Source organism: Scyliorhinus canicula, chromosome 2, assembly GCF_902713615.1.
Source record: "Scyliorhinus canicula chromosome 2, sScyCan1.1, whole genome shotgun sequence".
Taxonomy (NCBI): Eukaryota; Metazoa; Chordata; class Chondrichthyes; order Carcharhiniformes; family Scyliorhinidae; genus Scyliorhinus; species Scyliorhinus canicula.
In genome coordinates this window covers 151,767,940-151,786,292 of record NC_052147.1, presented here as the reverse complement: position 1 = coordinate 151,786,292, position 18,353 = coordinate 151,767,940, and the positions used below count along the sequence as shown (strand labels likewise).

Genomic DNA, 18,353 nt, shown 5'->3' with positions numbered 1-18,353 from the left:
CCAAGGGGGACAACAGGGAGAATTGATTTTATACAGCAAGTTAAGATGAACTGGGATATATAGTGACTGAAAAGTTGGTGGAAGCAAGTTCAGTCATAGTTCCCAAACTGGATATATACTTGAGGAAGGAGACATTTAGAAGGACAGAGCAGTGAGACTAATTGAATAGCTCTTCCATGGAGCTAACAGCCAAAATGGAGTGGATGGTCGCCTCCTGTGCGGCATGTCCGCTGGTTCCATAAATTATCTACACCCTGGCACGCAGGCAGGTAAACAAGATAGGTGGCTGATCCCAAATCTTTACCAATTGCAGCAGTAAGATATGCTTGTCACCAATGACAAAGGCATGCTGCAGTTTAGTAAAACATTAAGATCCATCTGAAGTAAATGTGTTAATATTTCTGCCATTTGACAACAACAGTCTACAAACAAAAGAAAATGCGTTCTGTAAGCCATCAGATTTGTCTTTTAGGACATTAGTTTCTATTTCGACCTATCTTCTTGAGCACATGAAACATCAATATTAAACTGTCATGCCTAATCAAAGCTGCGCATTACGTGATACATTCAGGGCAGATTTTTTTTAAAGTTCTACACTTCGCAGCAGAGCTTCCAGCCAACTGGCTCTAAGCCAGTTAACTTGAGGCAGCTAGATCATTGTGCTACACAAATACTTTATTAAATATTACATCAGTCCAGATATCGTACATTGAAGTGTATAAGTCAACCCATTTCTTTGGCACCAAGTTCATGCTTTTGCATAAACTTGGCATACAGGTTGACCCCCTTTCCAACCACAACGTGCTATGCTTTATTTAATAATTGGCCTCAATTTCTCAGCCCAGAAATGCATGTTTTATTTACCTTATACTGTAAGTCAGCACTTGGGATCAAGTAGGTATTATGGGTTATGTTGCAAAGATATGTGCAAGGTTTAGTCACACCCACACGGAGCAGACAGTGCATGGCACTGTAAGTGACGAACAGAAATGGGTCCAGCCTAAAGAGTGACGTACTCGGCTGCTTTCAAGTTAAAAGTCACACAATTTGATAACTTGTCAAATAGCTGTGCTGCAGCGAGGTGACTTGGTGTCTGTGGAAAACTGATGTGAGAATGGAAAGAGGAGGAATCCACCCTGCAAAAGAGACCCAAGACCAAATGCTGCAGGAGAACAGGGATCAACCTGAACTTGATAAGTATTGGAATGGGTCCTTGAAATCGTCAGAATGGTTACACCTTCATCAGAAATATAATGCAAAATACGCATTCAAGTGGACCAAATCAAACCCCGAGTCCAGCAAAAATTTAAGAGCAACAGCTAGTTGGTCTAGCCACTTTTTGGAACAAAAATGACTAGTGTTGCAACAGAAGACCAAGGCCATTCGTAAACTACCCAATGACCTCAATGCCAAAATTTAACAGTTAGCAGCGATTCATCATCAGACAGCAGCAAAAAAAACGCGAGTACACATTAGGTCTCATCGGCAACATGGATGAAAACGCGCATGAATTTCGAGATGCAGCTGAAAGGCCATTCATCATTGCCTTGCATGTAAACTTAACTAAACTTAAGTTAACTTAAGGGTTAAGTCATGACAGGAGATCCTAGGCCCATGTCATGCTCATCCTGTGCGATGTGGGAATTCTGGGATCCCTCCAGAGTCCCTGACTCCTTCATGTGCAGGAAGTGTACCCAACTGCAGATCCTGTTAGACCGCTTGATGGCTCTGGAGTTGCAGGTGGATTCACTCCGGAGCATCCGCGATGCTGAGGAAATTGTCAACAGCACCTTCAGTAAGTTGATCACACTGTAGATAAAAGTTACTTGGGAAGATAGGGAATGGGTGACTACCAGATAGGAAGAGTAGGAAAACAGTGCAGGGTCCCATGCAGTCATCTCCCTCAAAAAAAGATATACCGTTTTGGATACTGTTGGGGGAGATGACACTGGGCATCTGGGGAGATGGAACTAGTACAAACCGGACAGTCTGCACCTGGGCAGACCGGAACCAATGTTCGGGGGGGGGGGGGGGGGGGGGGGGGGGGGGGGGGGGGGTTTTGCAAGTGCTGTTTGGGAGGGTTTAAACAGATCTGACAGGAGGATGGGAAACCATGCAGGATGTTGGAGGGAAGTAAGGTGGGGACAGATACTAAAGGCACTAAAGGGAAAAGTGGAAGGCATTGAAACCAAAGACAAAAGAAAAAAGGGTCACATTACATCATAATTCTAAAAGGGCAATACAGGTCCAAAAAAAAAAAACATGCCTGAAGGCTCTGTGCCTCAATGCGAGGTGCATTTGCAATAAGGCTGTTTAGCACACTGGGCTAAATTGCTGGCTTTGAAAGCAGACCAAGACAGGCCAGCAGCACGGTTCGATTCCCGTAACAGCCTCCCCGAACAGGTACCGGAATGTGGCGACTAGGGGCTTTTCACAGTAACTTCATTGAAGCCTACTCGTGACAATAAGCAATTTTCATTTAATTTTCAGGTTGATGAATTAACGGCACTGTCAATCAATAACGGATATGATGTATTTGGTATCAGGAAGACCAAGGCTCATGGTGACCAAGGATGGGAACTCAATATCCAGGGATATTCAATATTAAGGAAAGATAGAAGGAAAAGAAAGGTGGGGTAGCGTTCCTGGTTAAAGAGGAGCTTAACGCACTTGTAAGGAAGGATATTAGCCTCGACAATGTGGAATCTGTATGGGTGGAGCTGTGGCATGCCAAAGGACAAAAATGTTAGTGGGAGTTGTCTACAGACCACCAAACAATAGTTGAGAGATTGGGGATGGCATCAAACAGGAAATTAGAGATGCGTGCAGTTTTTCTGGGTGACTTCAATCTGCATATTGATTGGGCTAATCAAACTGATAGCAATGTGATGTAGGAGGATTTCCTGGAAGTATAAGGGATGTTTTTTTTCGACCAATATGTCGAGGAAGCAACTAGAGAGCAGACCATCCTAGACTGGGTATTGTGCAATGAGATAGGATTAATTAGCAATGTTGTAGTGCGAGATTCTTTAGGGAAGAGTAACCATAATATGGTAGAATTCTTCATTAAGATGGAGAGTGACACAGTTAAGTCTGAGACTAGGGTCCTGAACTTAAGCTAACTTTGATGGCATGAGATGAGCATTGGCTAGGATAAGCTGGCGAAGGATACTTAAGGGGTTGACGGTGGATAAGCAATGGCAGACATTTAAAGAACACATGGATGAACTTCAACAATTGTACATTCCTGTCTGATGCAAGAGTAAGGCGGGGAAGGTGGCCCAACTGTGCCGAACAAGGGAAATCAGGGATAGTGTTAAAGCCAAAGAAGATGCATATAAATTGGCCAGCAAATTTAATGCCCGGTCCCAGGTGCAATTTTTAGACAAGCATGTGCAGGAAGACATGGGGGGGGGGGGGGGGGGGGGGGGGGGGATATGCCCACAAACCAGAGTAAAGCCTTTGGGAAGAAGGGGACAAGTGAAGGTTCGCAGTTGAGCGATTGGGTCAGCCTGGCAGCAGGAAAGATGGCGGAGGTTGGATCTCTGGGTGGGACCGCACACTTCACAGCAGAGAAAATGGCAGAGTTGATGGTCAAGGTGTTTGAGAAGCAGTTTGCCAAACACATGGAGGTGATGTGGAAGGAAATGATGGCGGCAATTAAGGTATTGATGGAGGAGGCGATTGCCCCGGTGAAGGCGGCGGCAATGAAGACATCAGCCGAGGTATGGGAGCAGTGAGAGAAGCTGAAGGGGTGGAGGAGACTTTGTTGAGCATAGCTTTGTTGAGCACCTCGATGGGTGGGACCTGCAGAAGATGGTGGAGGACCTGGAAAATAGGTCTTGGCAGCAGAACTTAAGAATTGTGGGTCTGCCCAAAGGGATGGAGGGCCCGAGGTCAACCGAGTACTTTGCCAAGATGTTTGCAGAGTTGCTAGGGGAGGGGGAAGATCCCTCCCAGTATGAACTGGATTGGGCTCATCGATAGTTTAGGCTTAAACCAAAGGCAAATGAACTGCCAAGGATGGTAATAATTTGTTTTCACGGGTACCTTGTGAAGGAGTAGGTTTGGGGGGGTTTTGGGGAGGGTTTGGAGGAGGGGTAGTTGCCTAACGGTGACATGGGGTAGGACTGGGTTCCACCAGCCAGGCAGGGCAAGGAGTAGTGATTATGATTGACAGGAGGGGCAGGGAGCGTGAGAGATTACATAGATTACATAGAATTTACAGTGCAGAAGGAGGCCATTCGGCCCATCAAGACTGCACCGGCTCTTGGAAAGAGCACCCTACCCCCTATCCAAGGTCAACACCTCCACCCTATCCCCATTACCCAGTAACCCCACCCAACACTAAGGGCAATTTTGGATACTAGGGGCAATTATCATGGCCAATCCACCTAACCCGCACATCTTTGGACTGTGGGAGGAAACCGGAGCACCCGGAGGAAACCCACGCACACACGGGGAGGATGTGCAGACTCCGCACAGACAGTGACCCAAGCCGGAATCGAACCTGGGACCCTGGAGCTGTGAAGCGATTGTGCTATCCACAAGGCTACCGTGCTGCCCCCTCCAGTCCGAGTGGTGACGTGGAACATGCGAGGGCTGGGGGTGTTAAAGCGAGCAAGAGTTTTCTCACATTTCAAGAGCTTGAAAGTCGACATGATGCTGCTGCAACAGACCCATCTATCGAATGAAGGACCAGGTGAGGCTTCGGAAGGGCTGGGCAAGTCAGGCGCTCCACTTGGGCGTTGATGGTAGGGCCCATGGGTGTAGCGATAACTAGCGGGTAAGAGGGTGAAGTTTCAGGTGGAGAAAGTAGTGGCTGACCAGGGGGGCAGGTACATTATGTAACGGGTGCTTTGGAGGGGAGGTTGGTTAGCATGTACGCCCCAAACTGGGACGACACAGGGTTTATGAAGAAGATGTTGGCTGCTGTACCGAATTTGGATACACACCAGTTAATACAAAGTGTGTGTGTGTGTGTGTGTGGTGGGGGGGGGGAAGTATCCAAGTGCCCTTAGTATCCAAAATTGCCCTTAGTGTTGGGTGGGGTTACTGGGTAATGGGGATAGGGTGGAGGTGTTGACCTTGGATAGGGGGTAGGGTGCTCTTTCCAAGAGCCGGTGCAGACTCGATGGGCCGAATGGCCTCCTTCAGCACTGTTAATTCTATGTAATCTATGTAATCTCTCACGCTCCCTGCCCCTCTTGGAGAAGGGGCTGGAGCAGAGGCCAGCGTGGAGGCTGGATATGGGGCTGCTGGCGGACCCGAATTTTTGTGCGAAGATGGGGAAGGTGATTGAAGATCATGCGGGGTTCAATAGGAATGGGCAGGTTACGCAATCAGTAGTTTTCGAGGTACTGAAGGTGGTGGTAAGGGGCGAGACCATCAGGTGGACAGGGAGGCAAGAGAGGAGCTGCAGAAGCCAGTAGAGGAAATCTTGGAAGTGGATGGGAAGGATGCAAACAATCCTATCCCGGATCGTCTGGCGAGGTGGAATTACAGGCAAGGTTTACCTACTCTCCACAGGAATGGCAGTCTGGCAGTTAAGGCGGGCAAAGGGGGTAGTATATGAATATGGGGAGAAGGCCAGATGCTTGCTGGCGGACCAGCTCCTCTGGCAGGCGGCTGCAAGAGAGATTATTCGGGTCCGGGATGGGGCGGGTGTGTTAGTGGTGGTGCCAGAGCAGGTGAACATGGCATTTGAGGAGTTTTATAAAAAGTTGTATAGGTCACAGCACCCAGAGGATGAGATGGATACGAGGGATTTTCTTGTTGGTGTTGGAGTGTCCGAGAGTAGGAGAGGAGAGGTAGGGCTGGAAGAGCCAGTGGAGTGGAAGTGGTTCGGGCAGCGATGGGAACGATGCAAATGAATAAAGCATCGGGGTCGGTTGGGTTCTCGGTGGAGTTGTATAAAAATTTTCTGGATAAGCTGGCGCTGCTGTTGGTCAAGATGTTTGAGGATGCGGTGGCTAAGGGACACTGCCAGAAACGATGGAACAGGCATCCATTTGGTTACTGTTAAAGAAGGATAAGGACCCAGAATGTGGGGCGTATAGGCCAATATCTGTGCTGAATGTGGATGCCAGGATTCTGGCCACGGTGTTGGTGCTGAGGTTGAAGGAGTGCCTCTTGAAGGTGATTGGGGAGGATCAGACGGGCTTTGTAAAGGGCAGGCAGTTGGTTTTGAACATGCGGCATCTGTTTAACATGGTGCTCTCTCTATCAGTAGGGAGGGAGTTGGAAGTGGTGGTGGCGCTGGATGCAGAGAAGGCGTTTGATCGAGCGGTGTGGAGTTATTTGTTCACGGTGTTGGGAAGATTTGGGATTGGGTCTAAGTTTGTGGCATGGGTTAAAAGGCAAGTGACAAATGAGGTGAATTCGGGGTATTTTCCGTTACATAGGGAAATGAGACAGGGGTGGCCCATGTTCCTCCTCCTGTTTGCGCTGGCGATAGAGCTCTTGACCTTAGTGCTGAGGTGTTCGGATAAGTGGAGGGTAATTGTTGGGGGGGGGGGGGTTGAGGAGCACAGGATGTCACTGTGTGCAGATGATAGGACTGGTTTAGCTCAGTGGGCTAGACAGCTGGTTTGTGATGCAGAACAAGGCCAGCAGCGCGCGTTCAATTCCCGTACCAGCTTACCCGAACAGGCGTCGGAATGTGGCGACTAGGGGCTTTTCACAGTAAGTTCACACTTGTGACAATAAAAGGTTATTAATTATTATTATTTGTTATTGTACATCTCTAACTCGGATTCTTCGGTTGGGGTGGCAACTACCCATTTTAGGTATTTGGGAGTACAGGTGGCTCAGGATTGGGCCCGGCTCCGTAAGTTGAATTTCACAAGCCTGGTGGGTAGGGTCATGGCAGATTTACTGAGATGGGACAGCCTCTCCCTATCTTTGGCAGGTCAGGTGCAGGCAATTAAGGTGAATATTTTGCCACGGTTTTTATTTTTATTTCAGTGCCTGCCGGTTGCTTAACCAAAAATGTTTTTTATGGGAGTGGAACGGTTGATTTTGCCGATTGTGTGGGTAGGTAAGGTATCAAGGATTAGGAAGACGGTGCTTCAGAGAGGGCGGCAGTCAGTGGGTCTGGTCCTTCCAAAACTGTTGTATTATTATTGGGCGACGAATGAGGAGAAGGAGGGGCAGGGAGCTGGAGGCTTTTTGGGTGAACATGGAGGGAGGCTTTTGTAAGGGGTCAGGGTTGCAGGTGTCAGCAACGGTGCCGCTCCCGTTCGCCTGAGTCGGGTGGTAGTGGCCACATTGAAGATATGGAGTCAATTTCAGCAGCACTTTAGGTAAGGAGCGGGGTCAACGTGGATGCCAATCCGAGGGAACCATGGGTTTGAGCCAACGAGGAGGGAGGATGGATGCTAGGTTTCGGGGAAGGGAGAAGTGAGGTGTGATGGAAATGACGATCTTATTTCTACAAGGTCGGTTTGTGAGTTTGAAAGAGTTGGGGGAGAAGTTTGGGGTCCCGCAAGGCGGAGACGTTTGGGGTCCCGCGGGGCGGAGAAGTTTGGAATTCCAGAGGGGGGAGGTTTTCAGGTACATGCAGGTGCGGGATTTCGTGAAGAAGGTTTCCCGACTTTTCCTGTGGTGGCACCACCCACCTCATTGTTGGACAGGGTGCTCTCGGTGATGGGGGTTGGGGGTGGGGTCATCTCGGCAATCTACGGGAGGATTCTGGCGTCCTGGGAGGGGTTAAGGCTAAATGGGATGAGTAGCTGAGGATCGCACTGGAGGAGGGGTTGTGGTGTGAAGTGCTGCGGGGGTGAATGCCTCAACCTCATGCACGAGGGGATGGAGGACATCTGTCAACGGTGCGGGAAGGGTCCAGGCAAGCATGTACACATGGTCTGGTCCTGTCCGAAGTTGGAGAAATTTTGGAGGTCGCTCTTCAGCACCCTGTCGACGATCTTGCACGTGGATTTGGAACCCAGTCCCCTGGGGCCATATTTGGGGTGTTAGACTTGCTAGAGCTGCAGACGGGAGCGGGGGCAGATGTTTTAACCTTCGCCACACTGATTGCTCGCAGGCGGGTCCTTTTGGGGACGAGATCAGCTTTTCCACCCTGTGCCTGTGTATGGCTGAGGGATCTGATGGAGTGTTTGTATTTGGAGCAGGTTAAATTTGTTTTTTTTTTGGGGGGGGGGGGGGGGGGGGGGGGTCTTGACTTCAGACTCCACGAGTCAAGTGGAAGAAGGAATGCAATTCTCATATCTAGTCGTTAAGCAAAGGTCTGTGAACGTTTCACTTAAAAAGTCTGTAAACATTTGACTCCCAAAACAAAATCTCAAATACATTCTCATTCCAAAGAGTTCTCATCCCTGAAAACAGTTTATGCAAGATACCTTACAGCATTGCGGCCAAATGAGTTTTTTTTTAAGCCATCCATCTCCTCATATTAAAACCTAGAGACAAATAAGGTGCTGTTTTTCCTTCACCAAACAGCATCTGACAGGAGACAGCTCGTCTCCCAAGCTAAAACTCAGAAGATGACTTGCTATCATCCAGATTTGAGTCTGCCAAGATTAGAAAGCAGAGTTCTGCATCTGGCAGCAACACTCTTGCCCGAGAGTCACAAGGTTATCGGTTCACTTCCTTCTCCAGAGACTGGAACGCAAAATCTAGGCTGACACTCCAGTGCAGTGTTTTTCAAACTTTTTTTCCGGGGACCCATTTTTAGCAATCGGCCTGAGGAAGGAGCAGTGCTCCGAAAGCTAGTGATTTGAAACAAACCTGTTGGACTTTAGCCTGGCATTGTAAGACTTCTTATTGTGAAGGACAAAAGCACCAAAATGCTTGTTTTACTCAGCTCTGGATAATCCTCGGAGAGGTTACTCCAGAATGCTGACATTTCATTGATTTTTGCCATGTTTTCAATGTGCTGTCAAAGCTAAGGCGCAGAACTTCAGTCAGCTTCATTTAGAGTCAGACTTGCCAGTCAATTGACAGTTTCCTTACTAATGCTGTTTTCTTCGATGTGACGCAGCATTGTGAGGAACATGTAGTAATTTTGGCTTTGCACTCGCAATTGAAAAACTTTCAATGACATTTGGAAAGCTGCGCTTTCTTCACAGTGCCGAAAGCAATCACCATCCTTACCTTGTAATTTGAAGTTCAGTTCATTTAGAATTGAAAAGGTGTCTGCAAGGTAAGACATAGTTAGCATCCAAGTTTCATCAGCAAACAAATCAGCCAGAGAGGACAATTTCTCAAGGAGGAAAGCGTGGATTTCATACCTCAGTTCATAAACTCGGAGTAGCTCCCCTTTTGATTGATCATTTCAGTAACTCTTCAAGCCGATGAAGTCCACCTTCATTGGGACTGACTGGTCACTATTTCGATTCAATGCTTTAATGTAGTCTAAATGTCAGCAAAAAACTTATACCCACCCTTCAGTACACATAGGGCGATGATATGATGATTTCCCATGGCTTTCATTATATCTCTTGCCAAACGTTCAGTTCTGTCCATGATTAAACCATGAGGAATATATACTCTCGCCAGATCATTTGAGTAATGTTTAGGGATGCAAAACAGATCAAGGTCATAACCTTGTTCGTCATCGGTGATCACCACCCAGTCAGCCACCGCCATGCTGCGATCTCACTTTGCCCCCGGGTTCAGGTCCCAACAGTCCCGGACCGCATGCACACTGATGAGCGGGCACATATGCGCAGTGCGCCCACATTTTACTAGCTGGCTGCAGCTGCCATTTTTAAAGTCCTTGCAGCCAGTATTGTTAAAAGCCAGCTTCTGATGCTGTTGCGTGTGAAATCCCGTGATCGGGAACACTTCAATGGCTGGCTCCGCAACCCTCGCTTTGAAAATGCCTGCGCCAGTATATACTGCACGGTCAGATGATGAGATGAGATATTGAATCAAAGTCCTGTACACCCAGTCCAGTCAATTAAGACGATTCCAACGCACCATTTCAAAGAGCAAGCGGACTGTTTTGCTTGTCCTGTCAAACAACATGGTTGAAATAAATTATTTGCTCATTATCTTCTTGTTGTTTGTGGGATCTTGTGCACAATCGGCTGCAGCATTTCCTACATTGCAACACTGGCTGCACTTCAGTGGTGAAGCATCTACTGTATTTAGCTTTTGGTTGGAAAACACGTTGGGACACTCTGAAAATCATGGAATGCACCGTACAAATTGAAGTCTTTCATTTCTCATGACCTGTTTACAGGCTCACTTCCCCTTAGACTTGTTTCCCGAAGGACCCCAAGAACTTGGAAATCCTGAATATGCAACGTTATGTTTTGCAAAACAACATTCATGACCCCTTGCCTGTTCACCAATAAGCTGTTCCAAATGTCTTTTGTACAGATCCAAATTTTGCCTCACAGACAGGCTTACAGTGTTGTTGTTCAGCCTCTGCAATCCACTAATGTTGTACTTGGTACAAATTAGGTTCAACAAAGCAAGCTGTTTCTCAAATTGGCTACATGACAAACATTTTGGTTTTGATCCGAGATGCTATCAACCTGCAACAGGACACACTAACTGGCACAACTCTGATTGAAATCCGAAAACCACTCCCGATATCCAATTCACTGAGTCCATGCTCAGAAATATTTATTGTCAGGAAAATCCATATCTACTCAGGATATAAATACTAATTTAACAGATTGGATCAGCCAGCCTGCTTTCAAGAGCTTTTAGAAACTTGCTGAAAAATGTAAATGTGAGGCTTGAAAAGTTGCTTTTTAATTTAATTATTGCACTTGGCAGCACGGTAGCACAGTGGTTAGCATTGTCGCTTCACAGCTCCAGGGTCCCAGATTCGATTCCCGGCTTGGGTCACTGTCTGTGCGGAGTCTGCACGTTCTCCCCATGTGTGTGTGGGTTTCCTCTGGGTGCTCCGGTTTCCTCCCACAGTCCAAAGATGTGGTTAGGTGGATTGGCCATGATAAATTGCCCTTAGTATCCAAAGGGGTTGGGTTGGGTTGCTGAGTTACGTGTATTGGGCAGAGTTCTGGGCGTAAATGGGGTGCTCTTTCCAAGGGCCGGTGCAGGCTCGATGGGCCAAATGGCTTCCTTCTGCACTGTAAATTCTATATCTATAGAGACACAATGGTTCTTTTTTACAAGCATCCAGCCAATAATATATAAATCCAGGTAAACTGTCTTGTAATGCACCCAGAGATAACTAGTCTCACAAAATGCTAAACAGCTGTAAATGCCACAGATTCTTGGCATCGAATGAAAAGCTAGGACCACATTCCAGGGATGTTTGCCAAGCCATCGTTAGTTTCACTAAATAATTAGCATCAGTCACTTGTCCATGCAAAGTCAATGTTGGCAAGACAGCTCCAGCTCTAATTCACATTCCAGCACTCCAAAAATCACATTATATGCAGAATATTGGACAGCAGGAATAGATTGCAATGCAATATTTGACCAGTGACAACTGACACTGCCAATTTGGAGGCACGGGCTTACAGCAAACAGTTTACAATAAAGTCACTATATTTAGAAAACAGCAAACAGTTCATTAAAGGGAGCACAGAGCAAACAGTATTAACTCAAGAGTTTACTGAAGATTCCATGAACTGCAGCAAATAGAACTCATGAACAAAACTACAGTACCCTCCTCCCATAAAAGCAGGGATATTTCTACAGCAAAATACAGCTAGTGGAGGAAACATATCTAATTCAGATTCTATGCGTAAAATTAAACCCAATCAATTATAACAGGTCTCTCTCCAGGCAAGTAATGATGGTGAACAACCCCATCATCACTATTCTGGTCACAAATAACAGCATCATTATATGCAGTGGTAAGTGAGGGCATCAGGTGATGTCAAACCAAGCGAGAAGCCCAAGCAGCTTACAAGCAATCTGAATCACCAAGTATTACAACTTTAAAATCAGAGGAACTGCCTCAGATGACATACAGCCACCGAGGTCAAATCTAACCTCAAAGTAAGAACTGAGACAATCAGCAACCCAAAATACTTCAAGAATTACAAATTCACTTCCAAAACGTCTTAATCCACCACTTGAATGAATTTCATTCCACTTCACTTAGGATTGATATAGAAACCACTGTGAACCACCATTAGAGAGAAAAAAAGTTTACTTCATAAAAGTATCTTCCAACAGTGACTACACTTCAGAAATGTGGAGAGGCAGTGGCATTATCGCATTTTGGACTAGTAATCCAGAGACCCAGAGTCATTCTCTGGGGACCAAGGTTCAAATCCCACCATGGCAGATGGTGAAATTTGAATTCACCTAAAAAACAAAAATCTTGAATTAAAAGTCTAAAGATGACCATTGTCAATTGTCATTTTTTTTTAAATTAAAACCACCTGGTTCACTAATGCCCTTTAGGTAAGGAAATCTATCATCCTTACTGGTCTGGCCTGCATGTGACTCCAGGACCACAGCAATATGGTTGGCTCTTAAATGCCCTCAGAGAGGGGCACTAAATGATGGCCCAGCCAGCGACGTTCTCATCCCATGAACAAATACAACCATGAACAAAACTATAAACATTTGGGATATTCTGGAGGCTTCGGAGAGTGCTGCATCAATTCAAAGTTTTCCAACTATTTTATCTGATTTACAATGGATCTCACTAATCAGTCTCCAACGGCCTAGGCCCACATTCTGTTTTCTCTGGGAACAATGTTGAGGTCACAGTAGAAGCCATGTCTTTGGTAGCATAAAAGCGTGCAGAGGTAGAAGAACTTCACTGGCATGGTCAACACTGTGGAGCTGCTGTTATCGGCAGCCTGGCATTGTCAATGCAGCACAGGTCAGTCCCATGGCAAATGACGGATGATCTAGCTTGGAACACTCTTAAGATGGTGTAAAGTGCGAGATAAATAAAGTCTTCATCATCAACCAAATGAGTAGCAGTTAACCTGCTGCTTCTGGGTGCATCTGCCGACAGAACAGTGATTTTGTTTCAAAAATAAACCATCAGGTATGAAGAATCTTGGAATGCGGTGTGAAAATATAAAAGAAAATATACAAACTGCAACTTATTTCATTCCAAAACATGCCATATGCAGCACAGAAGCACCAAATGCCATCTGCAGTAATGTTCTAGAACACTAATTCATATGGCATAAATACAATCGCAAGATTGTGCTGAACTCAGCAGCATGCAATTTGCAGCACTGTACCGAGAAACTTAGCTGGAATTATTAAAATGAATGGTACCAAATGAATCTCATGATCAGCTTCATGCACCAGTCTGAACACCGATGAGACTTTGAGTCAAATTTTCTTCTCTCTCTTCTACTTTGCACCAAACCCAACACTTAAAACCATAAACAATTATTTCCATTTCATTTGATTTTCTTACCCTTACTTATCCCTCCCTAGTGTCTAACACACATCAGTACCTGGACAACAGGACAGAGAACTTCCTCCCAGTTTTGTGACGAGCCGACATCACGCTCATGCTATGAACTTCTCCCCCTTAAATGACTTCTAGGATCAGGAATCTACTACATTTAGGAATAGTGGCATATACATCTGTTTTTGGCAACCCAAGGCACTGTACCATCAATGTTAATTAAAATCAACTTTACAACTATAGAACTTTAAGTGTGTTCTTGAATGACTTTGATGGAAAGTGCCCCATTATGGTCCTTTCCGACAGACAAATCAGGGATATAAGCATTGTCCACAGCAAATCTAAGCACAGCAAGGAAAAAATATGGTTAAAGCACAGGAGGAGGCCATTCACCCATTGAGTCCCATCAGCTCTCTGGGGGAACAATTCAGCCAGTCCCACTGGCCCACTCTTCCCCCACAGCTTTGCAAATATTTTTCTCTTCAGATGCTTATCCAATTCCCTTTTGAAAGCCACAACTGAATTTTCTCAGGCAGTGCCTTCCAGACACTAATCTCCTTGCGCGAGTAAATACATTTTTCCTCATGTCACCCTTGGTTCTTTTGTCAATCACCTTAAACCTCTGCTCTGGATAAAGAAAATACAAGGAGTTTTGAGGTTGCAAGCTATCGAGGGGTGCAGGGACTGGGTTAAGTAAATTAACATCTATGGCCGATGCACTATATGACTAGGGAGAACTCCACCTGGTGCCCAATCTTCGAAAGTTGCAACGCATCTGCAAATTCCTTTAAGCCTCATTTGCCTTTCAAACTTCCTGGTAGAAATTTCCACATGATTTTGCCTGTCTGTAGGACTCCAACTCGCTGCTCCTCCTGACCACCACTATGTTTAGAATCAAGCTGGGCCTCGACAACAAAGCACCAAAGCCAAAAATTCAGGCTTTGTGGAACCCAACAAGTCATCACTAGTGTTAATCTTTGTTTGCTCAGCCAGAAGGCTGACAGCTAAAGAATGGAGTCCTTAAATGAGTCAATGAGAGTAAATAAAAAGCAGCAGCACAAATTCAAATGGAAACAGACTTATCGTAAGCGCGTGCAAGGCTATTTAAACCAATCCAATGAATTGTACAGAGTAAGCAACTCAGCCATTCACTGTAATTAACTACCTAAATTCAGCCTGCAAGGTACCCTTGCCAGAAAGATCTAAATACCACTACAGCCAAGTTGTTACTCGGTCAGGGCACTGCACTGCCATTGTTGCATCTTATTTTCTTCACTCCAACCCAGGGTTAGACAATATAAATGAGCCCTAAAGTTATATATATATAGAGCTAATGAGGATTACCACTAAATGCAAAGTATGAATCTAGTCCGGGATTCAGGCAATGCAGCAATCACAAAACCCATAGCTTCAGGGATTTGCTTTCTACATGCCACTAACCCTGCATTGACTGTATCTACTATTTCACAATGAATACATATTTCGACTCTTGGTGCTACTGGGCAGATGTCGTTTTAGGAGGTAGTGTGCTTTGATTGAGATTACAGGATGCTAAAGACAGAAATTTGTACAATAATTGCTAGAACAAAATCATTCCAATTTGGGAAAGCTTGAAAAGACAATCATTCTCACGGAGAAACTAGAGGCGCTGAGCTTGTTAGTTTTAGAGCACAGAGAATCAAGGGGAACTTAACAGAACGTTCAAAATTCAAGGCATTTTGATCAAGTAGTCGGAGAAACCATTGCACCGGAAGGAAGATCAGGACCAGAGGACTTCCAGTAACAGGGATGTGCTGAGTAGTCACACATCAAGTGGCTCTTCTCGAACAACCCCAAATTAGGCTCTTTTGCCCAAAATAGACTGCTAAAACAAGAAAAAAGTACCCCTCACCCTATCGAACAACAGCACAAGAGAAGATGCCAAGCAACAGTAAACTCAGAGGCCATTAAAGAGACAAAAAGAGGCAGAAACCAGGACAAACAAGCAATTTAGAAGGTAGGCGCACGATAGGCGACGAAGAGTGGCGGCCACAACAGAATGAGAGGGACGGCAAACGACACACGGGGCTCCCCCTCACCGGACGGTTGATGGAGGAAGTTCCTCTCCAGGCACCAGGGAGCACAGGGAGACAAAGACCGATATTCAGGCTGAGGTCAGGGGTGGCAGTCCGCGGAGGCCCTGGCAACAATGCAGGTGGCCCCTGGACAAGGCGGAGAAGCGACTGGAGGCACAGGGGAACACCATCAAAAGAATAGAAAAAGTTTCAATAGATCACAGCGACCGGATTCCGCCCTAGGGATGGAACTAGCGAGGTTGGTCGCGACGCAGTGAAGTCTGAAGGGGAAGTAGAGGGCCAAAGAGAACCGTCACAGCACCAGAACGTAAGGATTGAAGGCACGGACCCACAGACTATGTGGCCCAGATGCTAGGAAATCTGGTGGGAAGGGATAGCTTTCCCCAATCTACCAGAAATAGAAAGAGCCCATCGGTCCCCTCCGGCCAAAACCCCAAGGCCGGAGAGCAGCGAGTGCGATAATAGTCAAGGTGCACCGGGGAAAGAATTCTGCCACTGGGTCAGGCAAACAAGAACCTGCAACTGGGAAGGGCACCAGATCAGGATATATCAGGGCATTGGGGCAGACCCTGGCCAAAGCGCTGGCGGGGTTCAACAGGGCGAGGCAGCTCTGTACAAAAGCAAACTGAAGTTCGGGATGCTGTACCCGGCAAAGCTCTGGGTCACGTACCGGGCAGGGAGCTTTTCTTCACAAACCCTGCGGACGCACGACAAAATTTGTCCAGGAAAACGGTTCTGAGAACATGCAACTAACAGATTCAAAAACAGCTTCTTCCCGCTGTTACCCAGACTCCTGAATTACCCTCTTATGGACTGAACCCTGATCTCTCCACACATCTTCTCTACTGAGGTAAATACACTTCGTATACTCAACCCAATGTCTGTGCCTTATATTTACATTCTGTATTTATGTATGTCCTATGTTTTTTCCTGTATGTAACAATCTGTTGGCCTATGCAGAAAAATACTTTTCCAACTGTACCTCGGTACACATGTCAATAAACCCAAATCCACATCTCTCCCGTCTAATGGACTACCTGACCTATAATGTTCCCTCAGCCTAACCCCTAGGAGCGCTTAGAACAAGGGGTCACAGCTCCAGGATACAGGGTAGGCCATTTAGGACTGAGATGAGGAGAAACTGCTTCACTCAGAGGGTGTGTGAACATGTCGTCTTCTTTCCGCATAAGGCTGTAGAGGCCAAGTCAACTGAATATTTAATACAGGAAAAAGATAGATTTCTAGACTCTAAGGCATCAAAGGGTATGGGATAGGCCATGGGAGTATGGCGTTGAGATAGAGGATCATCCCTGACTCACATTTAAAGGCCAGCAGGCTCGATGGGCCAAATGCTACTCCTGCTCCTATTTTCTTTTTTTCTATGCTTCTAGCTGACATGGTGGTAGGGTAGCACAGTGGTTAGCACTGTTGCTTCACAGCGCTAGGGACCTAGGTTTGAATCGCTTGGGTCACTGTCTGTGTGGCGGTCTGCACGTTTCTCCCTTGGTCTGCGAGGGTTTCCTCCGGGTGCTCCGGTTTCCTCCCACAATTCCCCGAAAAGACTGCTTGTTAGGTGAATGGAACCATTTTGAATTCTCCCTCTGTGTACACGAACAGGCGTCGGAGTGTGCGACTAAGGCTTTTCACAGTAACTTGTTGCAATGTTGCTGTAAGCTTACTTGTGACAATAATAAAGATTATATTATAAACAGATATTTTTTCCCAGTATTACCTCTTTCACCACCACCATACTCCCTCCAACACCCTCTCCACTGTCATTCAGTTGGGTGGGACTGCTCTCCACGGTTCTATTCATGTCTATCTAATCATAGAATCACTTGCAATGGCTTCTCCTCCTGCTCCACACTATTACCTCCCAAAGATTATCTCTTGACCCCCTCCTCCTATTTTCACGAACAAGCTGCCCCTTAGCAACGTCATCCAAAAACAGCACATAAAATTATAGAATCATTGAATCCCTGTAGTGCAGAAGGAGGTCCATTCGGCCCATCTAGTCTGCACCAACACTCCAACAAAGCACCCTACCAAGCCCCAATCCCCTGTCCCATCCCAATAACCCCACCTAACCTGCACATCTTTGGACATCAAATGGTAATTTAGCATGGTCACTTCCACCTAACCTGCATATCTTGGACAGTGGGAGGAAACCGGAGACCCAGAAGAAACCCCACACAGACATGGGGAGAATGTGCAAACTCCACACAGTCACCAGAGGTTGAAATCGACACCCGGTCCCTGGCACGTGAGGCAGCAGTGCTAACCACTGGGCCACATGCTGCCCTATAAATATATTTCACTGAAACACCCAGCTGTACCTCACTACGACCTCTCTCGACATCTCCCATAGCTGTTAAATTATCAAACTGTTTATCGACCCTCCAACTAAATATTGGTGAAACTGAAGCCAATCCGGTCCCTGCTCCAACTCCATTCCCACACTACCAAATCACCCACTCCCCTGTCTGACACTGAAACGTGTTCTGAATCTTGGTGTCAACATTCAGTCCACAGATGAGCATCCGACTTTCATATTCGTACAAGACTAAGACTGTCCTATTTTTAACTCTCTATATCTCCCGACTTAGCCCCGTCTCAGCTCATCTGCTGCTGAAACCCTCATCCATGGCTTTTTTACCACCAGACTAGGACTATTCCAATCACTCTGGTCAGCATCTCACATTCTAGCCTCTGCAAAGTTGAGGTCATCCAAAACCCTGCCGTCCATGTCTTCATTCCCCTATCACACCGCGCGCTCACTGATCCACATTCGCTGCCTGTCAAGCAACGTCTTAATTTTAAAATTATCATCCAGATTTTCAAATCTCGCCACGGTACTGCCCCTCCCTATCTCTGCAACTTCCTTCAGCCACACAACTCTCTAATTGTGGCTTCATGAGCATCTCTGATTTCAATCACACCATCAT

General features: G+C 46.3%; 1 protein-coding gene across 4 annotated transcripts in view; it reads right to left on the bottom strand.

Moving 5' to 3' along the window:
* Positions 1–18,353, bottom strand: part of nbeal1 (neurobeachin-like 1) — a 355,441-nt gene that overhangs the window by 318,296 nt on the left and 18,792 nt on the right. The window lies entirely within an intron of this gene.